Source organism: Carassius auratus, chromosome 4, assembly GCF_003368295.1.
Source record: "Carassius auratus strain Wakin chromosome 4, ASM336829v1, whole genome shotgun sequence".
Lineage (NCBI taxonomy): Eukaryota > Metazoa > Chordata > Actinopteri > Cypriniformes > Cyprinidae > Carassius > Carassius auratus.
The window spans coordinates 22,902,844-22,924,518 of record NC_039246.1 but is presented as its reverse complement, the minus strand read 5'-3'; the positions used below and the strand labels follow the sequence as shown (position 1 = coordinate 22,924,518).

The window sequence follows — 21,675 nt, the reverse complement described above, 5'->3', positions numbered from 1 at the left end:
GACCTTATAAACTCTCCATCCCAAATCCTGGAATATCAAACCGAGAATCATGAAATCTTGCATAATGTGGATTTATCAAGCTCTTCTGTGCTTCTTGCTGTCTGTGGATGTGGGTGAGTGACAGCGCGTAACGCACACGTGACCCAAAGTGCCTAATTGATTAGTAACTGATTGTGTTTTAAATTGTGTTTTAAACACAATGCAAATGTCACTGTTAGATTGCTTGAGAAATATTACATTGATTAAACAGAGTTCATCAGGTTATGTATTCAAACTACTTGCTGTGTTTGAAAAATATGTCAGTGATGTGCTTGTTTATAAATGCAATTTGAGGGCTAACAGATTCTGGGGATATTGGATATTATTTTGTGTATGACTGGTTCTACTATTTTTCTTTCCCGTGCAAAAGCTTAAACATGGTGAACTCAATACCTTATTTAGTGCAGTTTACTAATGTAACTGCAAGCCATCAGTTGACCTCACAAGAAATGAAACAAAATGACAAAATATTCGAGGATTCTTCCTCTGTCTGAAGGAGATCTCATATTAATGACAAAGTACACTGTGAACTCTGACTCCTAAAATCCTCTAAAATTGGGTTTAATTAAACTTTATTACTTTTGACTGAAGTTTAATTGTTGTAAAGTGGTTACGACCAGTAGGTTACAACCAGCTGTAAGTTCATTGCTTCTTTCAAGCCGCTTTGACTTTACTGATGAAGAAACTTAAGCTTGAATCTGCAAACTCTAAGAAATCAAGATATTATTATAAAGATGACATTTTAACAGTGAATAGTTGAAAACTATGGCTATCATGGTAAATTGTTGGAAGGTTAAGGATTTTTAAAAAGGACTGAGGGGGTTCTTTGAGTTTAAATCAATTTAATAAAAGAAAGTCCTCCCAACTTTGGGTGGAAAAGTAAAAAATACAAATAAACAATCCAAGGGGTTTTTAATATATGTTTAATGGCCATAATTTTTAAACTGTCCCCATTCACACTAATGTATATTTGGTTTGGATTTTACACAAATCTACTGACCTTTACTCAGGTTTTCAGTCTGATAAACTGAAGCCTGAAGTTGTTATATGCATCACATAGTGCAGAGGTATAGGCTGGTGTGGCCTAGTGGTCAAAGATCTGGGCTGGTAGGTTGTAGGTTCAAATCCACAGGGTGTTAATCTATTGTGTCTTTAGCAAGACACCTTTTCTGCAGTATCATCTTGAAAGGGCCTGAAATTGTAAAATGGTTTGTAAAAGCGCCAACATATACACTGCTTTCGCCCTGTTCCACTGAAGAACTTGATGTTGAATAAACAGTGACATGCATCGTTAGATGCGCTACAGCAATGCAACAGACCCTTCCCAGAGTGCACATTTCCCGCAATGGGCAAAAGCACATATGGGGTGAATGGACTCTCTAAAGCGGGTGTTATCGATGTGCTGTGCAACATCTGGACAGAGCGTTTTCTCCCATATTTCACCATTGCAAATATTCACCGGACCAGATGTGCAGCGTAAACACAGAAAGAGAAGTTCTTCAAAACTTTCACTGAAGCTTTAGGACAGGAAAGGACATTAGTGAGTCAGACTGAAGCCATTAATGCTGATGTTTCTCTGATGCCCGTCCTCATTGCTACCATAAACATCATCCCGTTGTTATTTAAGGAAAGAGGTTTAGCCAAATCTAATAAGCAGGCTAGAAGATAAAGATGCCCCCGACAGGCCAGAAAGAGGAATTAAAGGAGTCTAATTGGGGCGCTGAAGGAAAAGATCAGTGTTTGAGGAGCAGCTCGATGAAATCCAGATGTGTTCAGATGCGGTCCAAACATTAATAATGTGTTCTCATCAAAACCGCTTCAGCCACAAGAGTTCGGCAGCACTGCGCGTGTCTGAAGGAAAATGAGTGATACTTTACACCTCTGATTTTCAACAGTTTACCAAATCACTTGATAATCAGGGCACCAAGCCCAGGACTACTGCACAGAGCAGATCCAAGTTCATGCCCACGCTCAGTGAGATAACGGCATATGGGAAAGATATGAATATTTCTATTATCAGATTTTAAGAGGAATAGTTCACCCAAAATGAAGTGAGCTTTCCCAACTTAAAAGTCAATAGATTTTTGTGAGGAATAGACTGAAATTTAAGTTATTATTCATTGGCAACATTTGTGATTCAGTGGTTCCTGAACAGTGATTCCTACAACAAATAGTTTGAAATGTTTTGAACCCTAAATGTACAGTCACATTTACTGTTACTTAATTAGTGACATTCCAATAGGAACCCATGTGATATGGAGTTTCTTCTAAGGGCAAATAAGTTCCCCATAAAGATTTCGATCAAGTTGGTCCCAAGCTGGTCACACAAATTTGAATGCTGACCAAAAGCAAAAGCAAAGACAATGGACACATGACCATGATGTTTTTGTGTCAAGCCTGGAATTCGCTTAAATTTAGCTGATGTTACCTTAAAGGTCCTTTTTTGTTATTTGCTTATGGTTAAAAGAAGTTTGAAATACATTTGCAGCAATGTTCTGTAAGCAAACATGCCCATAAGTGTTGAGGAGAAGCATTTGGATGAATATGTAAATATGTGCTGTGTCCTTTCCTCACACTTTTCAGATTTTGCTATAAAGCAGCACTTCAGTGTGTTCATGATTTTTACTTTCAGAAATCTGACCTTGTTGGACTGAAAAGAAGAAATTAACAAAAAAGATTTTCACTTCAAAGTAGGCGGAGCCCATGAACGAATCATAGTTTGAAAGTGTTTCCCAGCGCATCTTATTTTTTCCGGAAAGTTTAGATATGGAAAGCTGTTTCAAAATCTCCAAAACGAACTCCAAAGAAAACGTTGTTTAGTTAAACCAGTTTGTTCTTAGCTTTGCTTGAAGTATATAGGAGTTTTAAAGGGGTAGTTCACCAAAAAAATGCAAATTTCTGTAATTTATTACTCACCCTCATATCGTTCCATCCATTCCATGTACATCTTCGGAAGACAAATTAAGATATTTCTGATGAAATCTGAGAGCTTTTCTGAACCAAGAATACTTTTTTGGGTGCAAAGAAAACAAAACAGTGACTATGTTCAATAATTCAGAAAGATATTTCTCGATTGTAACATGCACTATTTTAACAATGTAAAATGTAACTTTCTGGACCTTAAACGTGTCAGTTCCGCTGCTGTCTATGCAGGGTCAGAAAGCTCTAGGATTTCATCAAAAATATATTAATGAACGATGAACGAAGGACTTACTGGTTTGGATCGACATGAGGGTGAGTAATTATGCTGGGGAGTCCATATCACTACTAATGAAGCAGAAGTGTGCTTTGAAGGTTTGTAGATGGGTACTTGTGAGCAACCTTGTGAAACCTTCAAATACAACATCCATGTAGACTTCAGACGGGCATCCGGAAGCCTTAAATACACATGAGGTGCATTCTCCAGTTAAAAGCTCACTGTTGGGAAGATTATCAGTGAATAATGTCTTACATTTCATTGTGTTCATCACACAAAGGATTCAGAAGACTTGAAATGCTGTTCATGAGTTGTATAGACCACATTGACAAAACAATAGGAGATGATAATGACATAATTTTATGTTTTGGATGAACTGTATGGTCAACATTTGATAGTACAGATCAGAAAATAAAGAATAACAAAGAAGATATTTCAGTGTAGGAGTTACAATGTGAGCTTTGCACATGTATGTAAGCCGACTTTGGGAATGTCCTCGGACCACCAGAGTGCAGTGAATCATGAGTCTTGGCCCCACTCACTGGCCTCTCATTCATTTCTGCAGAAGAGACAGTCATAAAATAGAAACAGAAACCTGATTTTGCTAATGTGAAAAGATATAAAAGCTGATGAGAATTATTTCTGTTCATTTCCAGTCCATTCTAGGGCTGTGAGATTAAAAGAAAACGTCCTAAAATCACGATTTGAGCGTGCGCATATGCCTAACTCCAGGTTCACACACTGTCTGTGATGCGCCTTTTTTTCTGAGCCAATGTTGACGGATCAGAGCGTTCTCACTGCGGTAAAAGGCTAGAAATAAAACGTGCGAAAATAATTCATGTCTAACACATGAGCATAGAGTGAATTTGTTAGTGAACAGGATGCAGTTTAAGTGAGAGGAGACACGTTTTAAGTGTGCACACTCTCTCCTCGCAAAGCAGCGTGTATCTGAGCAAGCACGACCGGTTTTGTGACAGAGCAAAGGAAATCTGCTGCGAACAGAGAGATTCGCACTCGTGCATTATTTTAATGTGCTTTCGCGTTATATTTATGCGCTCTCACTGCTGACCGCATACACATACTGTATACACACTGCAAACACCTGAGGCACCGCTACAATTAATGAGATCTATGAACAATGCATGGCAAAAAAGAAAAAAAAGTCCCTGTATACAGGATTTTTTATTTATTTATTTTTTTTGCCACAAGTCTATAAATTTTTTTACATCTTCACTATAGTGATAATTTTGACTTATCTAGAGATGTTACAACTTTTTGATAAAGCTCTGATTGGTTTTCTTTTGGAAATATGTTTCAAATTAATCCTGAATGCATTTATGACTGTAAAAGCACAATTGCAAAATTGATAAAAAAAATCGCGATAGTTTTTTTTTTTTTTTGTCCATATCGCACAGCCCTAGTTTATTCAATAAATATAGTTTAAAATCTAGCTTCTGAGTACTAAGTTATTAACCCAACAATAGCGGGGTCAGTTAATTTTTTTTGAAGTGGGCCGCGCAAACATATGTGTTTGGTTGTGTGGGCCGCGAGTTGAAAAAGGTTGGGAACCACTGGTGTAGGCTATTAAAATGATGTAAAACAAAACAAGCATTTAAGAATAATACTATTAAAAAAAAAGTGCTTTAATATCGAATGCTAAAGAGGGTAAAACCTGTCCAAATATATCAGTTTTGAGTCACAGAGACACAAATTGGGCACAAATGGCACCATTTCCTGAGAACAACCTTTCTGATAATGTGTGTGACAGCTCCCACATGTATGAGATTACGAGTGTACATGTACGTGTGTGTTTTAAGTATCTGCATATGTGTTTGTGTTTAATCTTCTTGTCTCTTTTGTTCAGAGTGCAGGAAACAGACATTGCAAAGGTATCAGAAAAGTGAAAACAGCCGGCTGCTTTGTACAGACTGTCCGGAATCACCTCGAATTAGAAATCTCCCGCTGGATGACTGCGCACGCAAATGCAGCAAGAGCAAGAAGTCCTGCAGGTGACACACGCACATGTAATCACACAAGGGATAGTTCACCTAAAACAACAATTTTGTTATCATTTACTCACTCTGATGTTGATGTTTTTTCCTTTGGAAGATAATTTATTTTTCCATACAGTTGAAGTCAATGGTGACAAGTGTTGTTTTGAAATTAAGTCATCTAGGTTTTTGAACCACATGAAAGTCATTTCAATTTTGGGGTGAAAAATTGGTTCAAAAAATGAGAACCTCATCTGATCCATGTGGAACTCTGACCCAACAGTTGTCTTTAGTTATCTTGATTTTCTGTTTTTGCCTCCTTTCAGGGCATTTTACTTTGACCACATAAACAGGAAATGTCACTTGCTGCCCTTCGACCGTTTCTCTGAAGGTGCAAAAAAGAGAGCGAAAACCCAATTATGACCTTTTACGAGAAGAAAGGTAAATATTTGCAATACATTTTCGAAGAAGTTCATTCACACTTGACTTTTTACTTTTATTTCTTGTAACGTTTCCTGGAAAGGTTTTGTTGCAATACTGAGCAAATGCCAGTCATTTTTGTTTAGATCACTGGTTTTAAAGTGTGAAATTGCTGCTTCTAATGTATAAAACCTCTGTTCTTGTAAACAACACAAGCTTGAGACATTTGGCAGCAAACAGCCAACGAAGTATAAGAAAGCATGACGATAAGTGTTGACGTTAACAAGATGCTGTATGTTTATGTTTCCAGCAAGAAATGTGGTTGAACAGTTAGATTTATGCTGTAATCGACAGTAAAACTCTTGTTTGGAGACTTAAATCATCTCAGAATGTCGACGAAATGCGTAATCTGTAAACAACATTCATAGTTTCACATTATATGAACATCTCTGTGGCGTATGTTTTCCACAGACTATGTGAAAGAGTGCATCATTGGGTCAGGTGTCAACTACAAGGGGAGAAGATCGTTCACAAAGACTGGAATTACGTGTCAAGCCTGGAATATGTCCATCCCACACGAACACAAGTAAAAATGTACTTTAATAATTGAAAATGCATAATTTAATTTAAAGACAAGCACTGAATAAAGTACCCTTAAAAACTTGTCTCGGCCAATAGAAATGCTTTTTTGGGGAGGTACAGGATATTGCAAGGCGCCGAAATGCTGCATTGTGATGCATCTTGATTCCTTTGTGAATTGGGTTCTATAACAATGCAGCCGGTGCACAAACAAATTAAGTCAATATAAATAGCATATCACTTCTATTTACACTTTGTGTGATTAGCATCTATCACTGTTTCCACTTGTAAACAAGATGCTAATTGTTGCCATTTACACTCTGTGCAAACATTATCTAACAATATTTATACTCAGAGTAAATAGCATTTAAGTTCTGTTAACACTTTGTGTAAATAGCATTAACCTCTTTTTACACTCTGTGTAAATATCTGCAGGTAGTAAACAACGCAATTCTTAGTGAATTCTCGCCTCTCTCTCTTAAACCTTTCGCTCCTCTATAGCTCATTCTCACAGTAAACTTCTTATTTGCTACTTTGATATGGTCTTTGACAGCTAGCAATTTTCGCAAATGTCTTCCGTTTTCCTAGTGCAGACTTAGCCATTAGCTGTTAATCGCCGCCAGCATGCTATCTACCAAGAATCACTGATTTGCCTAGACTGCAGATGAGATTGCTTTTCAGTCCTGGTCGTTTGAGAGTCATATTTCTGACAACAGAAGTTAAGTGGGACTCTAAGGAGTGATGCCTTGACTGCGTGAACTCGAGCCAATCTGGTTAATATGGTCAGTTGTTGCCAGGTCCTTCTAAGCCAAAATGTTATTAGCTCTATGAGTTACACCGCTTACAAGCTGTATAAAGATTTTAGAGGTGAGAGAATGAAAAGAAAGCTAGAGAAAGAACGAGAGGAGGAGGATTTATGGACTGAAGTCATGTTCTGTCTGCCCTCCAGCTGAGCTCACAAAGCCACAGACACAATAAAATATGAGCAGCATTCGAGACTAGTGCACAGATGCTAATCCAGACCTTCTCCTCCCTATGGATAACAGTGCTTTCCGACTTCGATTCCCTTCGAACCTTTTTCCATGTGATAAGATCTTTTTCCTCTCAGCTTCTCAATCTATCCACCAGCACAGTGTGTCCACCTGCCCTAGCCATTCGGTTAAGTCAAATGGGGGGATAGCAGAAAATTATCAGAGAGAAGTTGATGAGAACCAAGTAAATCTTCACTGAAAAGTGAAAAAAGGTGTTGGTGCTGGTTCTAGAACCGGTGGCCAGCCAATAGCAACCTGCTTCCCAGAAATGCATACATGCATCGTCTCTTTTTGAGATGTAAAACACTAACGAAAGGTTTCCAATAAATGACCAGTTTCCCACCCATATGACCTCCTGGTGTTGCAAATGGGATTAAGGAAAGTTTACAATTTTCTGTTCAGATTGCATTCAGAGTGCGAGAGTGTCTGTTGGCAGCAAGAGAGAAATTGCTGGCTAACATCTGTTAGCACAACATCATTAGCTGTAGAGATCTCAGGCCTCATGTGGAACCAGCCACAAGATCCAGATGCAGGAACACAGTCCATTCCAGCACAGCACGCCTTTTGTAACCCAGTTGTTTAAGCCATTCATCTGCTCTGCATGGATTTTGTTTAGATCGTATCATGATGATTTGATGCCATTCTAACTTATTTAGAGTTTTACAAATCAATTCAAAGGTTTAGGTTGACTCAGATTTAGATCATCAGCAACTCTTGAGGCACAATGTGCTTGGTTACATGGATGTTAGCTGGTCCAGGCTGATTTAGATGATTGATTCAAGTCAACCAGGTAGAGCAGGGGTGTCCATACTCAGTTCTGGAACATCACTGTCCTGCAAAGTTTAGCTTCAATCCCAATTAAACACACCCGAATCAGCTATTAAAGGTCTTACTAGGCATACTTAAAACTTCAAGGCAGGTGTGTTGAGGCAAGCTGGTGCTAAACTCTACAGGAAAGTGGATCTTAAAGCCCAAAGTTGAGTACCCCTGAGCTAAGCTCTGCAGGGCTGATTTGAAGGTACCTCTGGATGATCATCCATACTGATTATTGTAAATATGACTGTAGGACCTGGTTGACCAGGAGTGTCATTCCTGCTCCTGGAGGGCCACTTTCCTGCAGAGTTTAGCGCCAACCTTCCCCAACATTTCTGAGCCAACCAGCTTCACAGGAATGACCATGCTGGTCAACCAGCTTCATCTGCATCAGTTTTTTGAACAGCATGGCTTTTCTAAGTTGGTCTTGTTAAGGCGGGCATACACTGTGCGATTTCTGTGCGATTTCGGCAAGGTACCAACTCACACTGTACTGGTAGATCGCATGCAATGTAAAGCCAAAGCTCACGATTTTTGTGCGCTCACTGTAGGTCCGATTGCCGAGTTGCGATTTGACTGCTCACTCTATTCGTGAGGATAGTGCATTGCGCTTTGGTGATATGCGCAATTATGTGTGCTGAAACGTAAAAAAAAAAGGCGTCTGCGTATCTAGACGCGCAGGTGGCTGTGAACTGGAGGTAAGCAGGCGTTTTATCACCTCTTTTATTTTTCTTTGCCATAACTCCAAGTTATCCCTCCAGCACTTCAGTCCACACTACACGCTGTGTCAGGTGTCACCATGGTTTCGTTTATGGTTTCACGCATGCGCAGTGAGGGAAAGCTTAAAATCGGTTCGTAGCCCTGCTTCAATAGTGCGAACATGTGCATGTCAGAAATCTATCCGACCAACCGATTGCCGGTCGGGAGAGGCTTATCGGCCCTCGTTTTCCCTTGTACACTGCACGAACACTGCACGACAAACGATGCACGAAAATGCTGAAATTCGGCCCGACCCGAAAAAGAGTAGCATGAGTCAGAATTCGACTGAAAATCGGATGAAAATCGCACAGTGTATGCCCGGCCTTAGGCTAACTGAGATGATATTCAATCAGTGCTACAGAAGACCAGGTGTGTCCAATCCTGCTCCTGAAACTCTGCAATGTTCTTTTCCAACCTTTTCCAACACACCTGCCTGGAAGTTTCTAGTAATATTGAAGACCTTGATTAGCTAGTTCATGTGTTTTTAAATAAAGCTAAACTTTGCAGGACAGTAGCTTTGCAGGAAAAGGGCTGAAAAAAGAGCTAGTTGATCGCAATAACTTAATTTTTAGCTCTTTTTCCCCTCTCTTATTATCTCTATATATTGATTTTTCAGTTTCAAGCCTGCCAGACACAAAAAGTTTGACCTGCGTCAGAACTTTTGCCGTAACCCAGACAATGATCCAAGTGGACCCTGGTGCTTCACTGAACTCACTGAGACTCGGCACCAGGAATGTGGGCTGCCCCAGTGTTCGGAAGGTTAGAGATGACTTCATCAATACTGTATATAATATGTGTTTTTGTGTCTGTATTTGAGAATAGTGTATGTCAGTATTTTTGTGTTTGTTGTAGTGCCTGCATGACATTGTGTGCATTTGGTGTTTGTAATAACCTGTGTGCATGTATGTTTGTAGTGGAGTGTATTAAGTGTAATGGAGAAACATATAGAGGGCCCATGGATCAAACAGAGAGTGGGAAAGAGTGCCAGAGATGGGACTCACAGAAACCTCATAAACACACCTACCAGCCTCATAGGTACACATTCACATGCACACACAAACACACACACACACACACCAATTGCCTGATTTTCAACATGCTCCTCTGTATCTGTATTTATAGGCATGTAGGCAAAGGCCTGGATGACAACTACTGCCGCAATCCCAATAATGACGTGCGTCCGTGGTGTTACACAGTGGACAAAAACACACCGTGGGAGTATTGTAACATAAGTGTGTGTGGTATGTTCACTTTTCCACCTTTCATTCTATGAAACATTTGCAGTTGGGTTTTAGCTGTATTTCTGGTTTTCATTTGTTGTTATATTGTGATGTTGTATAATGCTGTGATCCAAAAATCTCTCCATTTTATTTTATGTTTGTTTTGAGTTTAATTCAAGCTAAATGTTTCTAAACGCTTGTGGAGGAAACCCCTCTCCTATCACAGATACATGCATGTGTGTGATATTTAGTTTGGCCCAGAGATTGTGTACAGGTGCACTGACTCGTCATAAATCTCGTGGTTCAAGTGTTACTCCTGTATTTCATCCATGGCATGTTTCCAATGGAAACATTTTTCTAATGCTGATGCTTGGAATTCCTGACATTCTCTCTCCCTCGTTCAGACTCAGATCATTTTGTGGAGGTGGAGGTGACCACCTCTTGTTTTCGGGGTCAGGGAGAGGGTTACAGGGGTACGGTCAATGTGACCCCTGCAGGTGTGACCTGCCAACGCTGGGATGCTCTTTTCCCACACAACCATTCATACACACCTCACAACTATAAATGCAAGTGAGTCATGCTACACTTTAGTTCGGGGCTGATCCTAGGATTTGGGGTTTTTCACATCTTACTGATTCTAAATCAGTCCTAACATTCTAAAAAAGAATAAGCAAGAAAAATATACATGCACAAATAAACATGATTTTACTCAATTGTTTGTGTTTGTGTCCCACTTAGGGATCTCAGGGAGAACTTTTGCAGAAACCCCGATGGCTCCGAAATTCCCTGGTGTTTCACCACAGACCCAAAAGTACGCAAGGCTTTCTGTACCAACATCCCCAGATGTGATTCAGAGAGCTCTGACAGCACAGGTGAGCCCACACACACTTTTAACACACATACACACACCGCACGCCTAGGAATCATGAACCATATTTAACCACACAATTAATTATGTTGTACCAAAATGCTTAGCTCATCATAATTTACAAGAATTTTAATGATGAAAGACAAAGATGTTTTGCGCACAGGCGCCATCGTAGACCGCCTGTAAAGATCTGGCACCCTGCTCGAGTGTGGTTTTGTTCTGGGCACCCTCACATTCCCCTTCATCTGTGTCACACAAGCAGTCCTAAAAGAAAAAGGTTCTTCTTTACAAATCGTGTAAACTGTCTGGTTAGAATAATCTCTTTCATGAATGTTTCTAAAGACACATTTCTCACCAGAAGAGTCCCTTTGAGGTTTCAGGTCAGAGAGACAGGGCAGTGCCTCTCTGGATTCACTCAAACTACAGTCAGATGTTGGCACAGACAAAAGCTTTTTTCCCTTCCATGTTTGCCAACCACCAATTGTAAAGTGGCCCCTGACGTGAAAATGTCCCTCCCCCACTAATAAAATGCTATTTCAAACATGCTTACTTCATGACAGCATGGATACAATCAGTAAATCCATAAATAATATAAACATGGAGCCTTGAATAAGCATGGATTTTACTGAAGGTTCATGCATGTGCATGCATACATGCATTGTTTATGTTATCTTTATGTCTATGTTTCTGTGTCCTAGAATGTTATGAAGACAACGGGGAGAGTTACCGTGGTAATTTGTCGAAAACAAGATCTGGTATTCCTTGTGGGCTGTGGTCCGACCACACATTCAGGTACATGTTTCCATGAAATCACTGAAACCATTTAAAGCTGCTATGTGTCAATTTTTTCAAAGTCAAAATACTTACTATTCCAGTGTACTAAGAAAACCACTGTCTGCCATTGTCTGAAATCGTAAGGAGGGAACACATAATCAGTTGTGATTTGGACTAGTGTCTATTATAAATATTAAACTGCAAAAGACTTCTGTTTAATTATGAAGCCTGCGAGGTCTGTGTGTATCTTTGTGAATGAGCTCTGCAGGTTTTCAATACAAATTGACAAAATAAAAGAAATTACGACAGAGACATATATTACAGTTGTACAATAGAATGTACTCCTTGTAATAATAATAGTTATAATTTATCAAAACATTATTTTTATTTTCAATTTATATTTTTAATTTAAACTTCTGTTATGCAGCCCAGAAATAAAAGCAATTGTGAATTTTTAATTCTATTACATTAAAATAAAACATTTTCAGTTGTTTTTTCACATTTATTTGATTACCACCACTCCTTTTTGATTTTTTGATTATCAAATTTTTATTAAACCATTAAACTAAAGGGAAAAAAATGATTTTGGGAAAACAAAAAAACACTAATTACCCTAATTGGAGACATAGTCACAGTCAATATTTTTTAATTCTATTTGATGACATTACAGAAACGACACACTGGAAATTCTGTGAAATATCTGCGAAATAAAAAACATCAAGTTAGCATGTGCCCTTCATTATTCTAAATACAGTGTCAATCAATGTTTGCTTCTTACTGACAGATTTCAAAAATGTAAAGAAGCTGTAAACCCTTTCAATGCTAATCTGTTCCAAAATGTAGTTAATTATGCAATGTGTTTAGTGAAAAGATCCAATATGGCTGGCAAATTAGTAAAATGTTGATATAATATACTACAAAAAATCAGTAATCCAATGCTCAATATTAAGTAATCAATTTAAAAAAGAATGTTTCACCTGAAATCTGTGTATTTTATCCACAATATTAACAGAGATTGTGTATTGAGTATTGTGTCTTTCATCGTGCATTGCCTGTACTGAAATCAGTTGTGAATATTTTGTGCTGTGCTACATATGGAACACTGTTTAATGGCAACTGACTATGTAGAGCACTTCAAATCAAGGCCCAGGTGTACTTCATTTTCCGCAGACTCCACAGACCCTGCCGGTAATGACAATAACGTCATGCGAACAGTGTTCGGACCATCACGGCCACGGGTGCCCGGAGTATACTTTGGGCTTTGGTCACTCACGATGTTCCATTCCGGTTAGGATACCGTCTTAGAAGGCAGCTGTCTATGTAGGCAGGGAGGCAGTTCACAGTTCACTATATTTTACTATATTTTAAATATAGATAAGAAGTCATTTATTAGTGATGTGGAGTTTGCTTTGAAAGGTAGTTATCAGGCAGTATTACAACATTGAAAGAGAACTGAGGCAGTGATAACAAACAGAGAAGGGAGAGCTGGGCCGCTCATATTCATCACTGATACACTGAGGACAGAAAATACCACACACTGTTCCACGGGAGACAAATGCCCCATAAAGCAGCTCACTCGGCATCCTGTAGTCCCAGCTGTTAACATCACTTAATTTACAGGAATTGTAAAAGCCAAAATGGCACAGACAAATGGACACGTTGCAGGAGTGACCTCTGACCCCAGGAAGTTCAGTGCCCCACTTTTAAAACATGGGCAGATCAAAGCCAATCAGCTTCTTCAAATGGCGGCCAGCCAGTGAGTCTGCCTCACATCGGGTCGAAAGGTTGTCTCTGAGAAAACTCAACGTTGGCTTGTTTCGGCAGTCACCGGGGATGAGAAAATGTCTCTTCACTCTATCACTCTTTGCTTCCTATACATTTATCACTCCGGGGTTTCAGCCCCTGCGATCCAAGGCCTGTCTGTCTCACTCTAGAATTTATTGTCTTTGTAAGTCAACTCTGTAGAAGTCGCTCGGTGTGCAGTCTCGGCCGGGCTTGTGTGGAGCCTTGAGGACAGGTGATGGAATTCGCAGAGCCGCAGCGACTGTTCTGAGTTCATACTTTCAAACTTTTATTGGTGATGGAGGGATGATTTTAATATGATTCCTTCTTTGAACATCTTGTCGCACAAAGACATATGAGTCAACATTTCCATTCCTCTTGTGCTGGCCTGTTTCTCTGAACTGAGTAGCTGATTTCCTGTTCTTTGTTTTTGTGTGTGTGTAGGAGAGACTTGCAGTCAGCGAAGGCCAGCGCGGGCTTAGAGTTGAACTTGTGCAGGAATCCAGACCGAGATAAGCATGGGCCATGGTGCTACACGTCCAACTCCTCCACTCCTTGGGACTACTGCGGACTAGAGCGATGTGAGTTTCTACTTCCTGTTTCTCTCCTCTTTTTCCTGGTCAAATATGAAGCTAATATGGAGCTTCTGGTTTGGTGTTTTCCAACATTTTACCTGGTGAAGCTGGTTGATCTATCTGTCTATCTATTTTTCTTAAAAACTACTTTACATTAATACAAATGTTTAAGCATATAGTAATATTCTATTGAATTGTGTGCTTGGACAGGACTGTTTTCTATTCTAACATGACAATGCCTTTGTGTATAAGATGAGGTTAAAAAAATAAAACATTCAGTCAGTGTGGAAGAACTGGACTGGTTTGCAGAAAGCCAAGTCCTAATCCCAGTTGAAGACCTGTGACTTTAAATGCAGCCCTTGAGCCAAAAACTCATCACCAAACACCACTTGTGACTTGTACATATGGGTGCAGTAATTTGAGAGACTTCTAAAACTGCTGCAACAGAGATGTAAATACAATTTCTAAATACTGTACATGAATTATGTAATGTTGCCACAGTTTTGAAAGTGCTTTTTTTCTGTTCTAAAGAAAGGTGGCTGGTGTCCCAATATTTTTGTCCGTATACTGAATGCACAAGTCATTGGTGTTTGGTGATGTGTGTTTTTGGCTCAAGGTCTGCAATTGAATCCACACCAGAGGTGTTCATCTGGACCAGTCAAGTTCTTTCACTGGCTGAATCAATCAATCGTTTATTTTTTAACTTTTCCTTATACAAGAGGCATTGTCATGTCAGAATAAAAAAGGGTCCTGTCCAAACTGTTGCTATAAAATTAGAACCAACAATTCCCTAAAATATTATTATATGCTTAAACATGGAAATTATTAAAGTAGTCTAACCTGTTCATTAGAAGGGGGTGTCCCAATACTTTTGGCTATGTAGTTTATAGCAATATATATATAGTTAGTTATATTAATTAATTCAATATGCAGTACATTTTCCACTTCCCTAAATAATTTTCCTTGAAATCCTGCATTCTACAACCTCATGTCAAATTCAGGAATCCAGTTGGGATGTTATAGACTTTCTGAGTTTAATTCTGGAATGGCAAACAACTCGGGTTATGATGACAGACAGGGTCTTGACCTCCATGCCAGGGGTATTTTGTCATCATTTGTAGCTTTCAAAGCCTGTTGGATGTTATGTATTGAGGTTGTGTCTGTGGATATTGTCTCCTCGAACGAAGTGTCATACTACAATACCAGACAGATGCAGTCCGCTTCATCTTTGTGCACATGCAGCTGTGTCACTGCAGCTGGATTTGTATAATTGTGTTTCATTCATGCACGTTTGTGATGGTCTGCCAGTGCATGTTGATGATGAATGAGTTGCTGTTTGTGCAGGCTTAGCATTCATCATCATAATAGGAAACATGTTCTGGGTATAGTTCCATGATTATATTTAAGTTTATCCAAATTGTATTAGATTCTTTTTCAATTTCAACAATATAGCCATTTTAAATAATGAAAATTTGTCTGAAAGTTTTTTTTTTTTTTTTTTTTTTTTTAACAATGGTTAATATGCATGTGAAATGTTTCATTATAATATTTCGTTGGTGGTTTTGAGTGCAAACTAACACTTAATGTCTTTATTTTTCAGGTAAATCAGTGTCATCGGATGACCATCAAAAGAGTAAGTCAAAAAAAAGAGAAATATTGTTTTTTAGCAGATAATAACCATACAGTGGTTCTCAGTTGATGGGTCGTTGGCCTCTTGTGGTCACAGGCACCAAAGAAAAATGTGCTAAATGCAAATAATAAAAAAAAATAAAAAAAAATAGAATAAATAATAGAAAGAAAAAAAAATGAACTAAAACATATATTATATATAACTAATATAGTTATAACTATAGAACAAGTGTCTTATTGATTTGTAAAGATTGATTGATTCATGTGCTTTGCTTTCACAAAATGTACATACTTACATTAAGATTGAGATTTGTTCAGCCTCTTATTAATTTTTGCTTATTATTGGGCCTGTGCAGTTTTGTGTTTTTTATGTTCAGTGTTCTTTGTCATGAAACCACTTGACTATGTTATTGTATGCATATACAATATGTCTTCAAGATATGCATGTTTTTACTGTATTATCTTTTTCATGAAAAATAATTATCTTCTCAAGCCTTCTCTAACAGATGCTTATTTTGCTCTCGGCAGGCGGAGGACCAAAACCATCTTGTTTTATACACAAAACCACACGGATTGTCGGGGGGATGCAGGTGCAGCGGGCAGAGGATGGAAGCTGGGTGGTCAGCATTCAGAAAGGGTACACACTTCCCGTTTGACCAGTGTTAAGTATTGTGTATAATCTAAGTCGACCTAAATAATTTAAAGCAAATTTGAAGATAAAAAGAATTCAGTGTTTTAAACAAATATTACATATACACAAAAAACGGTAACGTAAATTAACCGGTTTTATTCATAATGTAAATAAATTATTTCATTCATGACAACTCTCTAAATAGTTTTAGCATGTTATTGGACATGTTATTGGAGTGTTAAATCATTTTTGTGGACTAGTTCTCTTCTATGCATGCTGCTGCAGTGCAAGTATGGATCTGAACTGGGCAGGTCTAGACAGGGGGAGCTAGGGGAGGTGGAGGGTTTCAGAGAAAATCTTAATAGCATGATGCAGGACCGGCTTAGAACTAACTGAGCCACACTATTTCAATGTTGTGCAAGCAATAACACAGACTTCAAAATCAGCAGGGGCCATTTGACTTGAAGTGATTTGTTAGCATATTCCATGTAAACCATATGGAGTTTCAAGACTATACTAGATATTTATACCTGCAAAACTAAGTTCATAGGTTAAATGAGGTAAAAAGCTACAACTGCAGGTTACAACCTTCTACAATGTACAGTATAGTGGGAAAATAGTAAAAGTATAGTAAAAGCACATTCTCTATTGAAGTTTGAGAATGAGTATAACATGTAATTTACAAAATGTCTGGTTTTATGATTTTATGATTTAGGATATTTGGCTAAAATACGTTTTAGTATCTAGAAAATTCATACAAATATGTAATATTTATAGCATGGGGGACAGTAATGACACATTCTGATTGGTTCTCCTCTTGCAGGAATAAACATTGGTGCGGTGGCTCTCTCATCAGAGAAGAATGGGTTCTGACTGATCAACAGTGCTTTTCTACCTGGTAATCCATCCATCCATCCATCCATCCAACCATTAACTAGTCACTCTCTCTTGTCAATACAAACATGTTTTATTTTACCTCATTCTTGGGTGTGCATGATTCTGGCCCGTCCTGGCCTTGTGTTCCCATCTGTCAGTTGATGTTTTCTATGAGACGTGAGGATCCAGAGTTTCCGGTTTAAGAGAGAGTAGTGACAGATCCGCTCGAGTTGTGACTGATGGCTCTCTGCTCTGTCAGTGGTGCATCTGTTTAGACTCTGTGTTCGGCTGCATGATATACGCCTGTGGATCTGCTTCAGTGGCACTTGAGTGAAAACCTGCTGGCTCTGTTTAGTTTGAGGGAGAAAAGGGGGACAGAAGGAGAACGAGAACGAGTGTGTCTGGCTTTTAGATCATCTCTACATTCCCCAGATCCGCTCCCTGGTGGGTTCAGCTATCTTATGCCTCGCATGAAGACACAGACCGGGATGGACGCTTGAACTGACCTCTGTGCCTTTATCAGAGCTGGAGATGACTTTACCAGGGATGCACGCCAACTTACATATCTCACGCTTGTAGAAAGTCTTCTCTGCTCTGTCTGCAATCCACATCAGATTATATATTTTCAGAAAGCTCTAATGACTTATCACCGTTCTACTGAGATACTTGAGTTGCATACTTTAGTTGTCATATAACTTCTGTATTTGACATATATGCTTATATATAGTGTTTCTTGCACGTTCCTCAGCGTTCCTGACCTCTCGGAGTACACCGTGCAGGTGGGGCTTCTTCATCTCAACACGTCCACCGGCACACAGGGTCTCCGGATCGCACATGTGGTCTGCGGGCCCGAGGGATCCAACTTGGCCCTGCTCAAACTCGCAACGTAAGTGCATTTATCCATCTGCCCATTCATCTTCTCATCCATCCGACCATCTTTATGGTAACTCATAGTCTTATGCCCAGGCCTGCCCCTCTCTCTGAGCATGTGCGAACTGTGCTGCTTCCTGTCGCAGGATGTGCTGTTGCAGAAGGCACCTACTGCCTCATGTACGGCTGGGGAGACACTAAAGGTATTATTGTTTTCTATTCTGTTCTATTCTGCAACATTGGCTCCATTTACATGTGCACCATTAATGTGAATATTTCCAATAATCAGAATAAAGACTTAATTGTAGTAAAATGTTTACATGCCTATTTGTTATGAGTAAAGTCATATATTTTACTTATTGCTTAATTCTTAATCGCATCAATTCGATCAAAATCTCATTATGATTTTCCATACAAATGTAATCATTTTTACACTGTTTTATTTTTGGGGTTGGATATATGTGTGTGTGTGTGTCTGTGTGTACAGTACATGCAGATATGTTTTTTCCTTCGAACTAGTGCTGATATAAATAATAATAATAATAATTTAGAATTCTATATTATAAATTATTTAATATAAAATTCATGTTTTTTCTATAAATTCTGAAAATAATATATATATATATATATATATATATATATATATATATATATATATATATATATATATATATATATATATATATATATATAATGGTCAATCTACACTACATTACCAACTACATTACACTACTTATTTTCTTCATGGGAATTCACTTTAATAAAATGGCAGTATATTAAATATGAAAACCCCGGTCTTCAAAACAACAGCTCTAGAATGCATTCAGATGGTTTTGCTAATAATCCCAATAATTTATGCCATCTTTTGTTCATGTTTGTATGTTGAGGAACAAATAAACATTTAATCTTGACTTTATTTTAATCGTCATTAAAATACACACTAGTACAAAGTAAACATTCTTAGCTCGTATTTAAATCATTCTCCAAAACCCCTGTTGAGTGATTTAGATACAGGGCCAAATAAATAAAGATAATTGCTTTTGCATTCAAACCTTTCCAGACTTTTACATTTCTATTAAAATTGACCCTTTGCCCTCTCTGTTAGGCACAGGTCACGAGGGCAGTCTGAAGATGGTGGGACTTCCAATTGTCAGCAACAAGAGGTGTTCCCAAAGCCACAATGGTATTCTGCCCATCACAGAGACCAAAATCTGCGCTGGAGGCAAGAGAGACCAAGGTGTTTGTGAGGTACGAATCAGATCCTGGTTTTCAAGGAGTATCGTTTCAGACGATGGTGTTTGTTTCACGAGTGTAATTCACCTCTTACAGAAAGACTACGGTGGCCCATTGGTGTGCCAGGAAGGAGAGAGCAAGGTCATAGTGGGTGTGAGCATCAACGGCCGTGGATGTGCCGTCGCCAGGCGTCCTGCCGTCTTCGTCAATGTGGCCTTCTACTCTGAATGGATCCGCAAAGTCTTCAAATACTATTCAGACTTGGAAATAAGTTACTAGATTATTCTATTTTCCACAGATTTGGTGAATAGAACTAATGATGCATTGTCTCTTCTTTATCATCTACAACATGAAGACCATGGTTGCTGTTTGATTCGTATACAAACAACTTGGAGCCCAGAGCTTAGCTTAAATTAAAACCACTGGAATGGAAAGGTTGCAAGACAAACAATCTGTGAAAATCAGACATCAGACATTAGTTTTAAACCAACAAATGGTGGAAATGACAACTTCTGAACTCACTAGGAGTTTGTTGTGGCTGGTGATTTAGCCGTTATAAATTAAGGACAGATGGATAAATGACGAAAGAAAAGCAATTAGAAGAAACTGTGGTGTCAATCCACATAAACATATTTGTCTCAGACTAGAGCAGATGTTCTGAATGTCATTCCCTGGAGATACTTGAAGATGGCAATAACCCAACGTTTTCAGACAGGATGGAGCTTTTGTTTTCACTGGGGTGCATTTTTCAGACATTATCACTTGTTCACAGATGGATTTTCTTCATTGTATGTCATTTCGAAGGCATTTTAGGTGCAACTTATAAGGACGATGTTCTAAACCAATGTTTGCAAAACACCATTTTCAACATCAACCACTTCACGAATCGGCCGGTGTTCATTCCTGAATGGGATGTTATTACACACTTCCAGAAGGGTTCAGTGACATTCGAATGTTTTGCACCTTGCCTTACTCCAGTTTGGAGCGTTCTGTGGCCCCTTTGGGGCTGTTTCATGTACTGCACTCCAAAGAGTGTGCTAATGTCACTCTGTACATTCGTAGGTCTTATAGATCTGAAATTACAAACATCTGAAGGTCTTTGCTTTCACATGGTGTAATATATCTGTCGAAATTTAATACGCAGTTTGTGAAGTATTTATTTATGTCTTTTATAGATCGACTGAAGTCATGGCATTTCATTCTCCAGAAGTGTTTATTGTGTTTAATCTGGCATGTAGATTTGAAACATAACATTTGTAAACAAAACAAAAGGACGATATGTCTTTAAAGGAAAATATTGGGTCGTAGAAGTGTGTTTCGACTGAAAGACAGTTCCCCGAAGGTTTATGTGTACGTCGCCTATGTGGAGGGTCTTTTAAGCCCAAGTTTAGCCAAGAGATATTTAATCAAACTGCAGTACTAAGTAGAGTATTGCAGTTGACAGGCAGGGTAACTGGTTTAACAAAAATTTATTGCGTTTTTAATACGAAAATGTATTTTATTGTAAATATTATGTTCGCTGTGTATATAAAGTGCCTTTTTATTGACATTTGATCAGTTTTTACACTTGTTTTGTATTGTTAACACCGGTTTTGTGATTTTGTGCGCTGCTGCCATCAATGGTCTTAATATTGAATATAAAGGCTGCTGTTATTTTTATAGTCTGTTTTGTACTTTCAACTTTTAAAATGTAAGTAAATGTACTTGTGGCATTTTATGTTTTATTTGTAAATAATTAAACCTTTTTTAAAAAGTTTTTTTTTTCTGCAATTTGTAATTTTCTAATTCCTACTCACCAGTGCTGTCTAAAAATGAAACCGTTAAAATGTATAAAAGCTCATATAAATATTATATAAACTATTATATAAAATATATAAATATTAGATAGAAGAATAAAGCTAAATAGAAACAAAAAAAAATTAAAGCACATAACAGAATGACTGAAATGTTTTTATTTTATTTTTTTATACAAATATTAAAAACAATTATTCAAAATATTAATACCTTTTATTTTATGCATTTAGCAGATGTTAATAAAGAATACATTTAATAATATTAATAAATAAGGAATAAGTCATATAAATAAATGTACATTTATGCATTTAGCAGATGCTTTTCTCCAAGGTGACTTACAAAAGATGAACAAAAGCAATACTATATAAATAATACTTAAATGACATTGCAATTAAATGAAAAAATTTAATATTCTAATGTTACTTTACATGGCCTAATGGTTTCCATTTGCTCAGATCTGATGTTTCAACCCACCAAGTCTGTGTCGATTTGCTTTCAGCAGGTTCAGGCGAACCATAGATGAAGAATGTAACCTTCTCTATGGCCGATACAAAAGGACATGTGAGGAAAAAAGGTCACGCAGACCCAAACCAAT

At 38.1% G+C, this 21,675-nt stretch overlaps 1 pseudogene; it reads left to right on the top strand.

Annotated features, from left to right (window-relative positions):
* The first annotated feature begins 12 nt into the window (after nt 1–12).
* Nucleotides 13–20,974, top strand: LOC113063070 (hepatocyte growth factor-like; annotated as a pseudogene).
* Nucleotides 20,975–21,675: the final 701 nt, after the last annotated feature.